This window comes from Haematobia irritans, chromosome 3, assembly GCF_050003625.1.
Source record: "Haematobia irritans isolate KBUSLIRL chromosome 3, ASM5000362v1, whole genome shotgun sequence".
Lineage (NCBI taxonomy): Eukaryota > Metazoa > Arthropoda > Insecta > Diptera > Muscidae > Haematobia > Haematobia irritans.
This window is the reverse complement of record NC_134399.1, coordinates 154,358,326-154,377,365: the sequence shown is the minus strand read 5'-3', so window position 1 is coordinate 154,377,365 and position 19,040 is coordinate 154,358,326. Positions and strand designations below refer to the sequence as shown.

The 19,040-nt window shown below is 32.8% G+C and overlaps 1 long non-coding RNA gene across 1 annotated transcript in view; it reads left to right on the top strand.

Moving 5' to 3' along the window:
- Window positions 1–19,040, top strand: part of LOC142228077 (uncharacterized) — a 170,696-nt gene that overhangs the window by 52,901 nt on the left and 98,755 nt on the right. The window contains exon 2 of the long non-coding RNA XR_012720060.1: window positions 16,670–16,702. This is a non-coding gene — a long non-coding RNA (uncharacterized LOC142228077). The remainder of the gene's footprint in view (window positions 1–16,669; window positions 16,703–19,040) is intronic.

Below are 19,040 nucleotides of genomic sequence, written 5' to 3'. Positions count from 1 at the left end.
TCAAATTTTTGGCCTTATCATAAAACAGTTTTCCGAAACAACATGCAAGCGGTTTCACAGAAATTGTTCTCTTTTGATTCTTTCGGTGTGTTATGTTGATATCTTTCGTCAACTCTCCCGGTTTCCATCTCTATTTCTTTCTCTATACTCTCTCTCTGTCGCTTCGAATAAAATATCACAATATATGTATGTTTAGTCGAAATTTGTAAATTTATATATGTTTGCATTCACACATATGATTTTTATGGAACATTCATGCCCCAAACATAATATATTCTAACATATTAACATAGATGTCCCAAACATTTAGTGTTAGTTTAGGAACATTACATGTTTGCACTTAAATATATTGTGTTTAAAAATTGTGCCCGAAACACATTTTGTTTATATCGGAACATATGAAAAACATATTTTTCTAAGAGTGTAGATAAACATTAAACCATTTCCAAACCTGTTTTTATACCCTTCACCACTACTGTGGTACAGGGTATAATAAGTTTGTGCATTTGTATGTAACGCCAAGAAGGAGTAATCGTAGACCAGTATACGGATCGGCTTAGAATTAAATTCTGAGTCGATTTAGCGATGTCCGTCTGTCTGTCTGTCCGTCTGTCTGTCTGTTGATGTATTTTTGTGTGCAAAGTACAGCTCGCAGTTTTAGTCCGATAGTCCTAAAATTTGGTACAGGGTCCTGTTTCGGCTCAAAGACGATCCCTATTGATTTTGGAAAAAATCGGTTCAGATTTAGATATAGCTGGCATATATATTTTTCACCGATCTGGTCATAATTGGCGTGTATATCAACCGATCTTCCTCAAATTCCGTACATCCGAATATTTTATGGGTCTCGAAAAACTTGCAAAATATCAGCCAAATCGGTTCAGATTTAGATATATCTCCCATATATAGCTTTCGCCCGATTTACACTCATTTGCCCACAGAGGCCCAATTTTTAACTCCGATTTAGTTGAAATTTTGCACAGGGAGTAGAATTAGCATTGTAACTATGCGTGCCAAATTTGGTTGAAATCGGTTCAAATTTGGATATATCTCCCATATATAGCTTTCGCCCGATTTACACTCATTTGCCCACAGAGGCCCAATTTTTAACTCCGATTTAGTTGAAATTTTGCACAGGGAGTAGAATTAGCATTGTAACTATGCGTGCCAAATTTGGTTGAAATCGGTTCAGATTTGGATATATCTCCCATATATAGCTTTCGCCCGATTTACACTCATATGACCACAGAGGCAAATTTTTAACTCCGATTTAGTTGAAATTTTGCACAGGGAGTAGAATTAGCATTGTAACTATGCGTGCCAAATTTGGTTGAAATCGGTTCAAATTTGGATATATCTCCCATATATAGCTTTCGCCCGATTTACACTCATATGACCACAGAGGCAAATTTTTAACTCCGATTTAGTTGAAATTTTGCACAGGGAGTAGAATTAGCATTGTAACTATGCGTGACAAATTTGGGTGAAATCGGTTCAGATTTGGATATATCTCCCATGTATATGTTTTTCTGATTTCGACAAAAATGGTCAAAATACCAACATTTTCCTTGTAAAATCGAAACTGCTTAGTAGAAAAGTTGTAAAACTGACTCTAATTTTCCTAAGCTTCTAATACATATATATCGAGCGATAAATCATAAATAAACTTTTGCGAAGTTTCCTTAAAATTGCTTCAGATTTAAACGTTTCCCATATTTTTTTTACTAACATTGTGTTCCACCCTAGTGCATTAGCCGACTTAAATTTTGAGTGTGTACATTTTATAGAAGTCTATCAAATTCTGTCCAGATCGAGTGATATTTAAATATATGTATTTGGGACAAACCTTTATATATAGCCCCCCAACACATTTGACGGATGTGATATGGTATCGAAAATTTAGATATACAAAGTGGTGCAGGGTATAATATAGTCGGCCCCGTCCGACTTTAGACTTTCCTTACTTGTTTCTGTGTGTGTATATTTTCCATATTTTGGCACATATTTTCTCTATCTACACAGTAGTATCCATAAGCCGTATAAGTTTAATCACATTCAAATTATCTAAATTCAAAATATGTCTTTATTCTGCTATTTCACTATAAAATAGTATTTTCAAAATATTATCTATCACAATTATTTCTGCTCATGGACACACTCTCCTTTCCGTTAACAAAAATTCTTTCTTTTCTCTTTTTTCTCTAAAATAGATTAAAAATGAAAATTGGCATTTAATACAAATACATCAGATTTTTGGGTCATAAAAACCGCTTGTTCTCCCTGACCTTGACTGCAACCTATGGACTCTTTATGTTTTTGTTAATTTGTTTTATTCTTCTGACCAAGCAGTTTTTATTTACATTGTTAAACTGTTTTTGTTTCATTAAACTTGTGGAACATTGTAGGAAAGTCTACAATCCTCATCTCATAGTTTAGATGAGCACCATAAATAAGATATGTGTGTAATTATTTCATCTGTTTAAAATAAATCAGCGGGAGAAATTTAAAACTATCGCATAAGTGTATGCCTCATTGAGAACCATAATAGGTTAACCCACACACAACAATAATAATAATAATAATAATAATAATGGGGAAATTAAAATCAAAAGTATATATACAATTTTTAGTAGAGAATAATAATTATTTTTCTTTTGCACATAAAGTTTATATTGGTCTATATATACTTATATGAATGTATGGTAGAATAAATGTATATACGACCGCAACGTTGGCCAAGCCGAATCTTAAATACCCATCATCAGGGATCACATATAATACGAGGGCAGTTCGGAAACTTCTTAGCCTAGCACAAAAACCGCAGAATAAACAGAAAAAAAAATAAGTGTATTGGAAACTTCCATCTCTGTTATGAACACATGTTAAATTTTGTTTCGATCTGGCAACTCCTTCATATACAAACAGGTGTTCAAAAAAGACGCATCCGCAATTTTTTTTACAATGGAAAAATTAGAAATGCGTACTGTCATTAAATATTTACATAAAAAAGGTTTATCGGGACAAGAAATTCATAAAGATATGGTGAATGTGTTAGGTGAAGATGCTCCTTCATATGCAACAGTAAAAAATTGGGTTGCTGAATTTAAACGTGGTCGTACAAGCATTGTAGATGAACCACGTATTGGACGTCCAAAAACAGCAACAACAACATAAATTGTAGCCAAAGTGCATGCTATGGTATTATATGATCGACGAATAAAAGTGCGTGGGCATCTCAAATGATCGAGTCCATTTAATTTTGCATGAAGAAATACCCAGCAAAAAAAGTGAGCCAAAAAATTAATGAAAATGTTCTTTTTGGATCCGGAAGTGGTGCAAAATTGACGCAGAAGCGATGAGTTTAACATGGGCTTGTCATAGGACGGAAGTCCTCTATTTCAAAAGCCGTTGCACTTAATTTGCATCACTTCTTTAGGTGTGATCCAAATTCAATGTTTTGGATGTAAATTAAAAAATTCTGTGATATTTTTTCAAATAAATAATTCTTATAACATTTTATAATTTTTAATGGATTTTAACGCCTGTCGGAAACGTTTGACCTCAAATATTTTCAAAAATTCACAATTTTTTCAGATCGGATTTAACAGGTTGGCTGATAAGTCCCCGGTCTGACACATAGATGGCGTCGCTAGTATTAAATGCATATTATTTTTATATAGTACCAATCTTCAAATGATTCGTGTCAAAATTTGACGTCTGTAAGTCAATTAGTTTGTGAGATAGAGCGTCTTTTGTGAAGCAACTTTTGTTATTGTGAAAAAAAAAATGGAAAAAAAGGAATTTCTTGTTTTGATAAAATACTGTTTTCTGAAGGGAAAAAATACGGTGGAAGCAAAAACTTGGCTTGATAATGAGTTTCCGGACTCTGCCCCAGGGAAATCAACAATAATTGATTGGTATGCAAAATTCAAGTGTGGTGAAATGAGCACGGAGGACGATGAATGCAGTGGACGCCCGAAAGAGGTGGTTACCGACGATAATATCAAAAAATTCACAAATTGATATTGAATGACCGTAAAATGAAGTTGATCGAGATAGCAGAGGCCTTAAAGATATCAAAGGAACGTGTTGGTCATATCATTCATCAATATTTGGATATGCGGAAGCTCTGTGCAAAATGGGTGCCGCGCGAGTTCACATTTGACCAAAAACAACAACGTGTTGATGATTCTGAGCGGTGTTTGCAGCTGTTAACTCGTAATACACCCGAGTTTTTCCGTCGATATGTGACAATGGATGAAATATGGCTCCATCACTACACTCCTGAGTCCAATCGACAGTCGGCTGAGTGGACAGCGACCGGTGAACCGTCTCCGAAGCGTGGAAAGACTCAAAAGTCCGCTGGCAAAGTAATGGCCTCTTTTTTGTGGAATGCGCATGGAATAATTTTTATCGATTATCTTGAGAAGGGAAAACCCATCAACAGTGACTATTATATGGCGTTATTGGAGCGTTTGAAGGTCGAAATCGCGGCAAAACGGCCCCATATGAAGAAGAAAAAATTCGTTTTTATTATTCAACATACTTCCCTTCAAGAGCGATACAACGATTATAACGACCTTCCAATTTTTTATACCATTTTGGTAGTACTCCTTCGGTTTTGCCTCGAAATAGGCCTCAGTTTCGGCGATCACCTCTTCATTGCAGCCAAATTTTTTCCCTGCGAGCATCCTTTTGAGGTCTGAGAACAAGAAAAAGTCGCTGGGGCCAGATGCCATTACTTTGCCGGCGGACTTTTGAGTCTTTCCACGCTTCGGAGACGGTTCACCGGTCGCTGTCCACTCAGCCGACTGTCGATTGGACTCAGGAGTGTAGTGATGGAGCCATGTTTCATCCATTGTCACATATCGACGGAAAAACTCGGGTGTATTACGAGTTAACAGCTGCAAACACCGCTCAGAATCATCAACACGTTATTGTTTTTGGTCAAATGTGAGCTCGCGCGGCACCCATTTTGCACAGAACTTCCTTTGATATCTTTAAGGCCTCTGCTATCTCGATCAACTTCATGTTACGGTCATTCAGAATCATTTTGTGGATTTTTTGACGTTTTCATCGGTAACCACCTCTTTCGGGCGTCCACTGCGTTCACCGTCCTCCGTGCTCATTTCACCACGCTTGAATTTTGCATACCAATCAATTATTGTTGATTTCCCTGGGGCAGAGTCCGGAAACTCATTATCAAGCCAAGTTTTTGCTTCCACCGTATTTTTTCCCTTCAGAAAACAGTATTTTATCAAAACACGAAATTCTTTTTTTTCCATTTTTTCACAATAACAAAAGTTGCTTCACAAAAGACGCTCTATCTCACAAACTAATTGACTTACACACGTCAATTTTTGACACGAATCATTTGAAGGTAGGTACTATATAAAAATAGTATGCCTTTAATACTAGCCACGCCATCTATATGTGAGACCAGGGACTTATCAGCCAACCTGTTAATTGCGACCGGAATCCTGTGAACAACAAATACATGGACAGACGGACGGACACTAAGCGCTAGATCGACTCAGGAGGTGATCCTGTGTCGATCTTTATATATTTTATGGGCTCTAAAATCAATATTTCTGGTAGGCACATTTTTTGGCAGATCAAACTTATTATACCCTGACCACTATGTGGTTTAGGGTATAATAAAATTAACCAAAAGTTTTCTTCCTGGTGGGTTCACTGTTTTTTTTCAGTGTGGTCAGGGTATAATAACTTTGATCTGCCAAAAATGTGCCTACCAAAAATATTTATCTAAGACCCAGTAAAATATATACCGATCGACTCAGAATCACCGATGTAACCCTTGGTGTCCGTCCGTCTGTCCATGTATTTGTTGATCGCAGGATAACGGTCGCAATCATTAATCGATTTTGATGAAACGAACGTTATTGAATTTGGATGAAACGGATTAAATTTAGATATAGCTCCCATATTTATGTACGTACCTTTTAAAGAAGTGGCCAAAAAAAAGTTATGGAGGCTACTGGGATGCTCTTAATAAGAAGTGTTAAAAATATTTTTTTTTTGCTGGATTGGTAATAAAAAAATTAACTAAAATCAACTAATTTCTGTGAACTAAAATAAAGTTTATTTGGTATTTTAACTTTTCGATAACATTTTTGAATGTACATTTATTTATTAACATTATTCATATTACTCAACCATCCATTGATATTCTATAATTCCTGTTGCCTTTAACAAATTGTAGTATTAACATAATACTTTTCTTAAGGTATATACAATGCATGCATGTCTATATAACATATATGAAATGCTCTGACGCCATACTATTATAGTTTTTCTTTTCTTCTAAAGATTGTGAATAAGTTTGCCAAAATTCAAATAACAATAACTAAATGTGTATCTATAAACACGCATGGAATGTTATACTAAAATGATATATCCGCGTTTATAATTAATATACATGAGAGAAATTTAATATATTGAGAGGAATTATGTACAAAAAAAATATTGTCGTGAAACCAACGATTTCATGTCCTTAAATTGAAGTAAAGATACTTTTAAGTCCCTAATTTTCAAATTTTTGCGTACTTTTTTTATACCCTCCACCATAGGATGGGGGTATATTAACTTTGTCATTCCGTTTGTAACACATCGAAATATTGTTCTAAGACCCAATAAAGTATATATAGTCTGGGTCGTAATGAAATTCTGAGTCGATCTAAGCTTGTCCGTCTGTTGAAATCTAACATCCGAACGAAACAAGCTATCGACTTGAAACTTTGCACAAGTAGTTGTTATTAACGTAGGTCAGATGGTATTGCAAATGGTCCATATTGGACCACTTTTACGTATCGCCCCCATATAAACCGACCCTCCGATTTGGCTTGCGGAGCCTCTTGGAGAAGCAAATTTCATCCGATCCAGTTGAAATTTGTTACGTGGTGTTAATATATGGTCTATAACAACCATGCAGAAATTGGTCCACATCGGTCCATAATTATATATAGTCCCCATATAAACCGATCCCCAGATTTGACCTCCGGAGTCTCTTGGAGGAGCAAAATTCACCCGATCCGGTTGAAATGTGGTTCGTGATGTTAATATATGACGGATCCCCATATAAACCCATCCCCAGATTTGACCTCCGGACCATTTTGGAGCAGCAAAATTCCCCAATCCGATTGAAATTTGCTTCGTGATGTTAATATATGATCTCTACGTGGTGTTAGTATATAGTCTCTAACAACCATGCAAAAAGTGGTCCATATCGATTCATAATTATATATAGCCTCCATATAAATCGGTCCCCAAATTTGACCTCCGGAACCTCTTGGAGGAGCAAAATTCATCCGATTCGGTTGAAATTACGTTAGTATATGGCCGCTAACAACCATGCCAAAATTGGTCCATATCGGTCTATAGCTGATCCCCAATCACACAAAAATTGGTCCATATCGCCAAAACTAATCTACCAAAATTTTATTTTTATAGAAAATGTTGCCAAATTTTATTTCTATAGAAAATTTTGCAAAATTTTATTTCTATAGAAAATTTTGCAAAACTTTATTTCTAGAGAAAATTTTGTCGTAATTTTATTTCTATAGAAATTTTTATCAAAATTTTATTTCTATAGAAAGTTTTATCAACATTTTTTTTCTATAGAAAATTTTATCAAAATTTTATTTCTATAGAAATTTTAACAAAATTTCATTTCTATTGAAAATTTTATCAAAATTTTATTTCTATAGAAAATTTTATCAAAATTTTATTTCTATAGAACATTTTGTAAACATTTTGTTTCTATAGAAAACTTTTGTCAAATTTCTTTTAGAAAATTTTGTCAAAATTTTATTTCTATAGAAAATTTTGTCAAAATTTTATTTCTCACAGAAAATTTTGTCAAAATTTTATTTCTATAGAAAATTTTGTCAAAATTTTATTTCTATAGAAAATTTTATCAAAATTTTATTTCTGTAGCTAATTTTGTCACAGTTAAGAAATAAACTAAAGAGGATTTTGTCAAAATTTTATTTCTATAGAAAATTTTGTCAAAATTTTATTTCTATAGAAAGTTCTGTCAAAATTTTATTTATATAGAAAGTTTTGTCAAAATTTTATTTCTATAGAAAATTTTGTCAAAATTTCTGTAGAAAATTTGGTCAAAATTTTATTTCTATAGAAAATCTTGCAAAATTTTGTTTCTACACTGAAAAAAATATTGACCTAATATGGAAGATTATTCAACGTAAATTTTAGGACTCGAAATTTGCCCAATGCTAAGGACAAAATTCTGTAAAATAATGACATTTTAATTAAAAGAAAGTTTGTAATCCTTGCCTCAAAAATTTTTTTCATTAAATTTAGGACACAAATCTTGTAATTGCGTCCCTCTGTTGAAGTTGTAGATCTTTGAAGTAAGGAAAATGTTCCTTAAAATAAAGAAAAACCTTTTTAATTTAAAGAAATCGTCTTTAACTCAACTGATATATTGAATTTTTAAATTTAAGATAAAAACGCTTCAAATATAGGCTAAGACTTATTTTAAGGATTTGCATCTTTGGTTTAAAGTTTTTTTAGCATTAAGAAAACAGTTTTACTTTGAAGTACTTGGCATAATTTGGATTGTGAAACTGGAATTTGTTAATATATCGCAATCAGAGAATAAAAATTCGATGAATGAGATCTGTATCCAATTTTAATTTTATCGATCCTAGATTTAAATCCAGGGAGATCCGTAAAAAATGTCTTTATTTTAAAGAAGCCGCATCTTTGGCTCGAAATCAGTACCAAAATCCTTAAAGGATGGTCAAAATCTTTGGATTAAAAATTTGTCAAAATTTTATTTCTATAGAAAATTTTGTCAAAATTTTATTTCTATAGAAAATTTTGTCAAAATTTTATTTCTATAGAAAATTTTGTCAAAATTTTATTTCTATAGAAAATTTTGTCAAAAATTTATTTCTATAGAAAATTTTGTCAAAATTTTATTTCTATAGAAAATTTTGTCAAAATTTTATTTCTATAGAAAATTTTGTCAAAATTTTATTTCTATAGAAAATTTTGTCAAAATTTTATTTCTATAGAAAATTTTGTCAAAATTTTATTTCTATAGAAAATTTTGTCAAAATTTTATTTCTATAGAAAATTTTGTCAAATTGTTATTTCTATAGAAAATTTTGTCTAAATTTTATTTCTATAGAAAATTTTGTAAAAATTTTATTTCTATAGAAAACTTTTGTCAAAATTTTATTTCTATAGAAAATTTTGTCAAAATTTTATTTCTATAGAAAATTTTGTCAAAATTTTATTTCTATAGAAAATTTTGTCAAACGGAATTATATTTTTTTTTGTTTGTTTAATATATACCCCATATGGACTAACATACAATTTAGAAGACGGTGTTAAGAAGTATTAAGATACCAAGTTTTACCGCATAAAACATACGAAGATTTTTCATAAAAAGTACGAAAATGATATCTGTATCCTAATTTTAATATTATTGATCGTCGATTTAAAGTCAGGTAGGTCACTAAAAATGTCAAATCTTTGGCTCGGAATCAATACCAAAATCCTTAAGGGAAGATCAACATCTTTAAACCAATTAAACTTTTTTGAGTGATCCCATGGAAGACAATTTGCCCTCGGTTCTCCGTATACATTTTGTGTTATTCACAAATATTGTAAAATATCTTTGAATATTTCCTGTTTCAATAAATCTAAATAACTCATTCAATTCAACCAATTGCATTACCAAACAACAAAAAGAAACACATCCATAATTTATGATTTCGAAACAACATCTTACTCTTCAATGGGTGGAGTCGTTACGCTATAATTCATTCAACATTTCAATTATAGCAAAATTTTATGTAGCGTCTGATCTTGAATTGAAATGCATATCTATTTACATTCTAATGAAATAATTAAAACAATGAAAAGATGGTGAGCATCTGCGACCTGGACTGTTCAAGATCGTTTCATTCACCAATAGCCGGCAATTAGATTTATCACAAATAAGGCGATTGGATATCTGCAATAAAAAAGAGAACAAAAACTTATGATCATTACAAAATTTTGATCAACAAAATATTAATGTAAACAATGTATAAATAAACATATATATATATATATATACACACAGTCCAATTCATATATAATATTTACATGTTTGATTTTTTTTTATTTTTACCTTTTTCGATATATTATTAATGTCAGAATAGCATCTCAAAAATTTTACTCACAAAGCCTCATATCTTTTTCTCACATAGCAAATCCAAAGATCACAAATGCTTTTAACTATAAAGAGAAATTTTAGACTTGTTTACAATTTCTGCCCGATTAATTATTCAACAAAACGCCATTTAACGCCAAAATATAAAAAACAGCATTTTAGAAAAACAAATAAAAGAATTTTGAAATGTTAAAAACAAATTCGCACAGATATAATGAAAACCGAAAAAAAACATGGAAATTGTACAACATATGCAGAATTAGCAAGGTATTTAACGGTGGAAGAGAAACGTAAGAGCATATGATATGTACAGATATTTCGAGTGTATGTATAGAGAAAATCCAGGGTTCGAAATTATGAAAATAATGATTTTTGCCTTGAGTATTAAAACAAGGCGAGTTTTTATACCCTCCACCATAGGATGGGGTGCACTGTTAGAAAAATATGTTTTTCATATGTTCCGATATAAACAAAATGTGTTTCGGGCACAATTTTTAAACACAATACATTTGAGTGCCAACATGTAATGTTCCTAAACTAACACTAAATGTTTGGGACACATATGTTAATATGTTAAAATATATTATGTTTGGGGCATGAATGTTTCATAAAAATAATATGTGTGAATGTAAACATATATAAATTTACAAACTTCGAGTAAACATAAATATGTTTACAATTTCTGTGAAACAGTTGTATGTTGTATCCGAAAACTGCTTTATGATAAGACCAAAATGATATGTTTAAGTCTAAATATTATATAATTTGAATATTAGAATGAGTATTCGGAGTAAAGAGAATAGACATTCGGAACCAAGAGCATAGAGATTTAAAAAAAACTGCATGTGTTTTCGCCTTGTGAGAAGAATTTTATGTATGTGTGGACAAGTGTTTTGTTTATCATTTTGGCATTATGGACACACATTTTGAATTGAATTACAGAAAAAGGTACCAAGAACTAAAAATTTCGTGGAAGTGAAAATTATGTTAGGGAATGAGCACAATCTTTTTTGGGGAAAATTCTTCCAAGCATATAATATTTTTGGGCTCAAAATGCTTCCAAACTTATAATATGTTCACATAAAACAAACATATTAATGTTTCGGCAGTATCCAATAATATATGTGCTTCTTGCAAAATATGTTTGGAACATATGTTAGAGAAGCTATTTTTTGAGGGTGTGTATATTACCTTTGTCATTCCGTTTGCAGCACATCGAAATATTGCTCTAAGACCCTATAAAGTATATATATTCTGGGTCGTGGTAAAATTCTGAGTCGATCTAAGCATGTCCGTCCGTCTGTTGAAATCACGCTAACTTCCGAACGAAACAAGCTATCGACTTGAAACTTGGCATAAGTAGTTTTTATTAATGTAGGTCGGATGGTATTGAAAATGGGTTATATTGGACCACTTTTACGTATAGCCGCCATATAAACCGATCCCCAGATTTGACCTCCGGAGCCTCATGGAGGAGCAAAATTCATACGATCCGGTTGAAATTTGGTACGTGGGATACGTACACGCAAAAAAATAATTCTTTCCTCCCAAACGAAATTTTAGACAAACAAAGTTCGTTTCTCATTTGCTTTTCGCTGTAAGGTAGTGTATTTGGAAGAAAAGTATATACTTTTTGTGATAAACGTTTATTCTTCTCCAGGATGTAAAAACAATTTCATAAAGACTAGCTCCAAAAAAAAAAACATTATTATCTTGCTAATTGCATTGTCCCTCACATCTTTCTCACATCCACGAGGATTTTTAGTTCTTAACACCTTTTCCTGTAATACCAACAAAGTAGAAGAAATTATACGATTTTATAAATTTTTAAAATTTTTTTTATCTTTCGCCTGGACGGAGAATCGAACCGCGGACCATGCACATTGTAAGCCAACACACTAGCCACTGAGCTATGTACCTGTTATGGTCATCAATAGATAAATATCCATATAAGTTATATTTATATAGCATAGCTTGCGGCGCCCACGAACCGAATAAACAAAGTTTATTTAACAGAAACAAACATTTAGTTTGGCACCGTGGAGCAGTGGTAGCTACGTCCGACTCTCATGCCAAGGGTCGTGGGTTCGATCCCTGCTTCGGCCAAAGTTTTTTTTTTGCTTTTGTTTTTATTTACATATATTCCAGATATATTCGGAAGATTCCGAAAAAATGTTCAACATTACATTGTACTATATTAAATTTTGAACTGTCAAATGTGTCTTATTAAAGACCTAAAGTCAGAAAAGAACAGTGTTTGATATAAACGAAATGGACTGTGTTGTTATTTCAAAAATAACTTTTTTTATTGAAAAAATAGAAATTTTGTAACAAACTAATTTTTTTGGTGATAAAAGTTTAAAATTTTCGAAGCAATTCAAAAAACTCTAACAAAAGAAAAACGTTTTCGGTACACGTTTTCCAAACGTTTTTTTTCTTTGCGTGTATATAGTCTCTAACAGCCATCCAAAAATTGATCCATATCGGTTCATAATTATATATAGCTCCCATATAAACCGATCCTAGATTTGAACTCCGGAGCCGCTAGGAGGAGCAAAATTCATCCGATCCGGTTGAAATTTGGTACGTGGTGTACGTATATAGTCTCTAATAACCATGAACAAATTGGTTCATATCGGTCCGTAATTATATACATATAACCCCCATATAAACCGATCCCCAGATTTGACCTCGGGAGCCTCTTGGAGGAGCAAAATTCATACGATCCGGTTGAAATTTGGTACGTGGGATACGTATATAGTCTTTAATAACCATGCAAAAATTGGTCCCTATCGGTCCATAATTATATATAGACCCCACACGGATGAAAAAGACTGTTTTTCATATGTTTGGCTATAAACATTATATGGTTGGAACACAAATTTTTAAACACAATATTTTTGAGTGCAAGCATATAATGTTCATAAACTAGCATGAACAAATTGGTTCATATCGGTCCGTAATTATATACATATAACCCCCATATAAACCGATCCCCAGATTTGACCTCGGGAGCCTCTTGGAGGAGCAAAATTCATACGATCCGGTTGAAATTTGGTACGTGGGATACGTATATAGTCTTTAATAACCATGCAAAAATTGGTCCCTATCGGTCCATAATTATATATAGACCCCACACGGATGAGAAAGACTGTTTTTCATATGTTTGGCTATAAACATTATATGTTTGGAACACAAATTTTTAAACACAATATTTTTGAGTGCAAGCATATAATGTTCATAAACTAGCATAACATGTTTGGGACATATATGTTAATATGTTAGAACATATTATGTTTGGGACATAAAATGTTTGTAAATATAATATCCTTGGATGCAAACATATATTAATTTAGAAATAGCCTATAAACATATATGTGTTTAGTAGCTTGGAGCGCTATTTAACAGAGAGCGATATTGAATTAAGTTGGTGGTTGTTGTTTGTTATTACAAAATTAACATTTTATTTTTCCTTGGGCAATTGATCAGCTACTTCTTTGATCCTTACAAACTGTGTGGTCCGCTGTTCGAATCCCCGTCCGGAAAAAGGTAAAATTAAAATAAAAACGATCATACAATTGAATAATTTCTTCTACAATGTTTGTATTACAGAAAAATGTGCTAAGAACTAAAAAATCTCGTGGAAGTGAGAAAGATGTGAGGGAATATACAATTAGGCAGAAACAAAATTTTGAGCTTTCAGGTCGAAAACCTATGTTGTTAGCACCTATATTACCTGTTTATTTTCATAATTCATTATGACTGTAAATAAATAAATAAATAAATAAATAAAATTTTGAGCACAATTTTGTTTGGGAGTTTTTTTTAAGCATATAATATTTTTGGGTGCAAAATGCTTCCAAACATATATTATTATGTTCACAAAATAACATATTGTTTTTTGCAAGACAACATTATTGAATTTGGATGCAAAAATACAAAATGTTTGGAACTTAGACTACCCAAACATATATTGTTTAGACCAATATGCTTTCAAACATATTATATATTGGAAGAGATCAAACATATAAATGTTTGGGCAAAACCCAAAAATGTATATGCTTGAAGCAAAATATGTTTGGGAATATATGCTACAGAAGCGATTTTTTGTGAGCGTGCATATAAACCGGTCCCCAGATTTGACTACCGAAGCCTCTTGGAGGAAAAAAATTCATCCGATGTGGTTGAAATTTGGTACGTGGTGAATGTATATATAACAGCCATTCAAAAAATGGTCCATATCGGTTCATAATTATATACAAGTCCCATATAAACCGATCCCCAGATTTGACCTCCAGGGCCCCTAGGAGGAGCAAAATTCATCCGATTCGGTTGAAATTTGGTACGTGGTGTACGTATATAGTCTCTAATAACCATGAACAAATTGATTCATATCGGTCCGTAATTATATATAACCCCCATATAAACCGATCCCCAGATTTGACCTCCTGAGCCTCTTGGAGTAGCAAGTATATGGTCTTTAACAACCATGACAAAATTGGTCCATATCAGTCTACAATCATTTATAGACCCCTTATAAACCGATCCCCAAATTTGGTTTTGAAGCCTCTTGGAGGAGCAAATTTCATCCGATTTGGTTGAAATTTGGTACATTGTGTTAGTATATAGCCGCTAACAACCATGCAAAAATTGGTCCATATCGGTCTATAATTACATATAAACCGATTGCGTAGAAACTTCTACGAAATACTGTCATCCACAATCGAATGACTTGCGTTGTGGTATCTTAAATCGTTTTCTGAATTGTGAGTTAGTCCATACGTGGTATATATTAGACAAAAAAGTTATGTATAGGTAAGTCTACAAATAATTACGAATCGCTATGGACTTTTGCACGGTACGTAGGGAGCCAGAATTGAAATATGGGGGTCGCTTATATGGGGGCTATATACAATTATGAACTTGATATGGACCAATTTTTGTATGATAGGGGATCGATTTATCTGAGGGCTATATATAACTATAGACCGATATGTACCTAGTTAGACATGGTTGTTAACGGCCATGTATAGTACAAATTTACTCCTCCAAGAGGTTCCAAAACCAAATCTCGGGATCGGTTTATATGGGGGCTATATATGATTATGGACTGATATGGACCACTTTTGGCATGGTTGTTAAATATCGTATACTACCACCACGTACCAAATTTCAACCAGATCGGATGAATTTTGCTTCTCGAAAAGGCACCGGAGGTCAAATATGGGGATCGGTTTATATGGGGGCTATATATAATTATTAACTGATATGAACCAAATCCTGCATGGTTGTTGGATACCATATGCTAACATCACGTACCAAATTTCAACCGAATCGGATGGATTTTGCTCTTCAAAGGGGCTCCTGATTTCAAATCTGGGGATCGGTTTATATGGGGGCTATATATAATTATGGACCGATTTCGACCAATTTTTGCATGGGTGTTTGAGGCCATATATTAACACCACGTACCAAATATCAACTGAATCAGATGAATTTTGGCCAAGAGGCTCTGGAGGTCAAATCTGGTGATCGGTTTATATGGGGGCTATATATAATTACTGACCGATGTGGACCAATTTTTGCGTAGTTGTTAGAGACCATATACTAACACCATGTACCAAATTTCAGCCGGATCGGATGAAATTTTCTTCTCTTAGAGGCTCCGCAAGCTAAATTGGGGGATCGGTTTATATGGGGGATACGTAAAAGTGGACCGATATGGCCCATTTGCAATACCATCCAACCTACGTCAATAACAACTACTTGTGCCAAGTTTCAAGTCGATAGTTTGTTTCGTTCGGAAGTTAACGTGATTTCAACAGACGGACGGGCGGACATGCTCAGACCTAGTCAGAATTTCACCCCGACCCAGAATATATATACTTTAATATATAGCAATATTTCGATGTATTACAAACGGAATGACAAAGTTAATTACCCCCATCCTATGGTGGAGGGTATAGAAAGCGTTTACAGATCGGAGATGTTTTTCAATACTTTCTTTTAAAGACGTTTTTCATGTGAAGCATAGCATAATTTCTACTTTAAGTCTAGCAATTTAAAGTATCGTTAACATGTTTTAAAAGGACTTTGAATGAAAAAAAACTGAAAAAAGAATAAATTAAAAGTTTTTTTCCTAGAATCAAGTACGCAAAACTCAAATTTAAAAGAGAATTGTGTCATAATTGTATACTTCCTTCAATTCTCCGCCTCTGTTTGGAATCGGACATGTTTTTTTCAGTGATTGGTGAATCTTCATTCAAACCTATTTATATCATAAAATTTGGAATTTTTAATTAGCATAGTTTTATAGAACTACGAAATACAATAACAGTGTTAAATTTAAATAACTTTAGATACCAGTAATGAATTATGTTAATTTATACATATTTTTTAAATTTTTTATAAAAACAAGAGTATGTTAATTTAAGTTTTCATTTTCTTATCCCATTACAGATAACAAAAGCTAAATTAAATTTTCACCAAAGGGTAAGTGCAGTAATACTTAAGAAATTTCTAATATTTATGTATGACTAGCCGAACTCAGCCCAATTCGCTGGGCATTCCCGAGTTTTTTTTTTTAACTGAGAGCAAACTTGTTTAAAAAAAATGTACTTCACATTTACTTCGAAGGAACAGTTTGCGTTACTAAGTCAACCATATGTTCGGCTGGACCGAACCTTAAATACCCACCACCATGATTTATAAGAATCATTTTTGTGTGAGTTTTAGGGGAATCATTAATATCTCTTGTAAGTGTGCAAGAAAATTATAAAATAACGTCTTGATTTGAAATATTAAATCAGCCAATTTTCACGCGAGAAGTAAAATCTGGAAATTTTACATTGAGTTTCAAGCAATTTTCATGATCAGTGCGCCTTCTATACCCTCAAAAAGTGAAATCGGTCATATGGAGGCACTACCAAATGGACCGATAAAAACTTAATCCGATACACGTTTTTGTGAGCCTAAAATATCAGAATATTTACAATTTCAGGCAAATCGGATAAAAACTACGGTTTCTAGAAACCCAAGGAATTAAATCGGGGGATCGTTCTTATGGGGGCTATACTCAAATATGGACCGATACTCACCGTTTTCGGCACACCTCTTTATGGGCCGAAAATACCTCTAGATTTCCAATTTCAGGCAAATTGGATAAAAAAAATTCGGATTGTAGAAGCGCAAGAAATAAAATCGGGAAATCGGTCTATATGGGGGCTATACCAAAACATGGACCGATACTCACCATTTTCGGCACACCTCTTTATGGTCCTAAAAAACCTCTAGGTTTCCAATTTCAGGCAAATTGGACAAAAACTACGGTTTCTATAAGCCCAAGAAGTAAAATCGAGAGATCCGTCTATATGGGGGCTATACCAAAACATGGACGGATACACCTTATTTTGGACACACCTATTTATGGTCATAAAATACATCTAAATTTCCAATTTCAGACAAGTTGGATAAAAATTAAGATTTTTATAAGCCCAAGAACCCAAATCGGGAGGTCGGTTTATATGGGGATTATATCAAAACCTGGACCGATATAGCTCATCTTCGGACTTAGTCTGCGTGCAGACAAAAGACATATCTGTCCCAAATTTCAGGACGATAGCATCATTACTGTAGCGTGAGTACAACAGACGGACATGCTTATATCGTCTTATAATTTCTCCCTGATCAAGAATGTATATACTTTACATAGTCGGAAATCGATATTTCAATGCATTACAAACAGAATGACAAACTTATTATACCCATTGGGTGGTGGGTATAAAAAAAAACGAATTAAATAATTCAATAATTTATTTTTGTTGCGCCTATTTAGAAGTGTTTGTAATATTAAATTATCCGAATCTAATAGCTTTCATCTGGCATTAAACTGGCAATTTTACATAGAAAATACAAAAATCCTAATATGGTTGTTGAGATTTGACAAAAGCAGGTGCCACCGGCCCACAGTGATCGATCCCTTTGGCCAAAAATAAAAAATCAAAGTTAGAAATTAGTCAAAAAGTGTGGCATCACTGTTTCTTATGTAAACAAGGTTTTACAATGTGTATTTGTTTTTGTTTTATTCCATCTGTACTCTTTGAGAACGGCTTCAAAAGAGAGAGTAAGTAAGCAGTTGGTTTTTGAAGTGTGAAAAAGTATAAAATTAAGTGCACTTTTAAATAAATAAAACAAAAGAAAAAAATGATATCGAAATAAATCGAAATGAATTTTGAATTAAATGGTATAAACTATATTTTAAAATAAAAAAAACTGTGTAAAACTTGTTTTAAATTTGTTATAAAATCAATTTTTGTAAGTCCCATTGTTTTGTGTTCGTTCGTTCTTATATGTAAATTTCATGTAAAGTTTTAGTTGTATTCCCCCCTGAAGTTTCCAATGGGATTTTTTGTGGTTTATTGGCTAATATTTCAAGATTCTAAATTGATAAAAATCAGCTGCTTTTTTTGCCCCCCTTTGTGTTATCTCCCTAATACCGAAGTGGTCTTGTTTTTTTATATCCAAATATGAATTTTTGTGTGGTGTTTGTTAACATTAGTTTACACTGAAAATGTACATTTGATGAATTTTCTTATGTATTTGATCTGCTGAATTCGAAAATGAAGGTTAAAAATATTTTTATGAAACCGTTTTTGAGATATCCCGTTATTTTTAGGTTTGCTGACTTTTTTTCACTATAGTGAAAAAACAGAAAATCCACCAGGAAGAAAAATTCGGTTAATTTTGGAAAATTTTGAATATTTTTAGAAAATTTTAACTAAACAGTATAACAAACGCTGGCATCTCGCCGATGTCATAAAAATAACTAAAT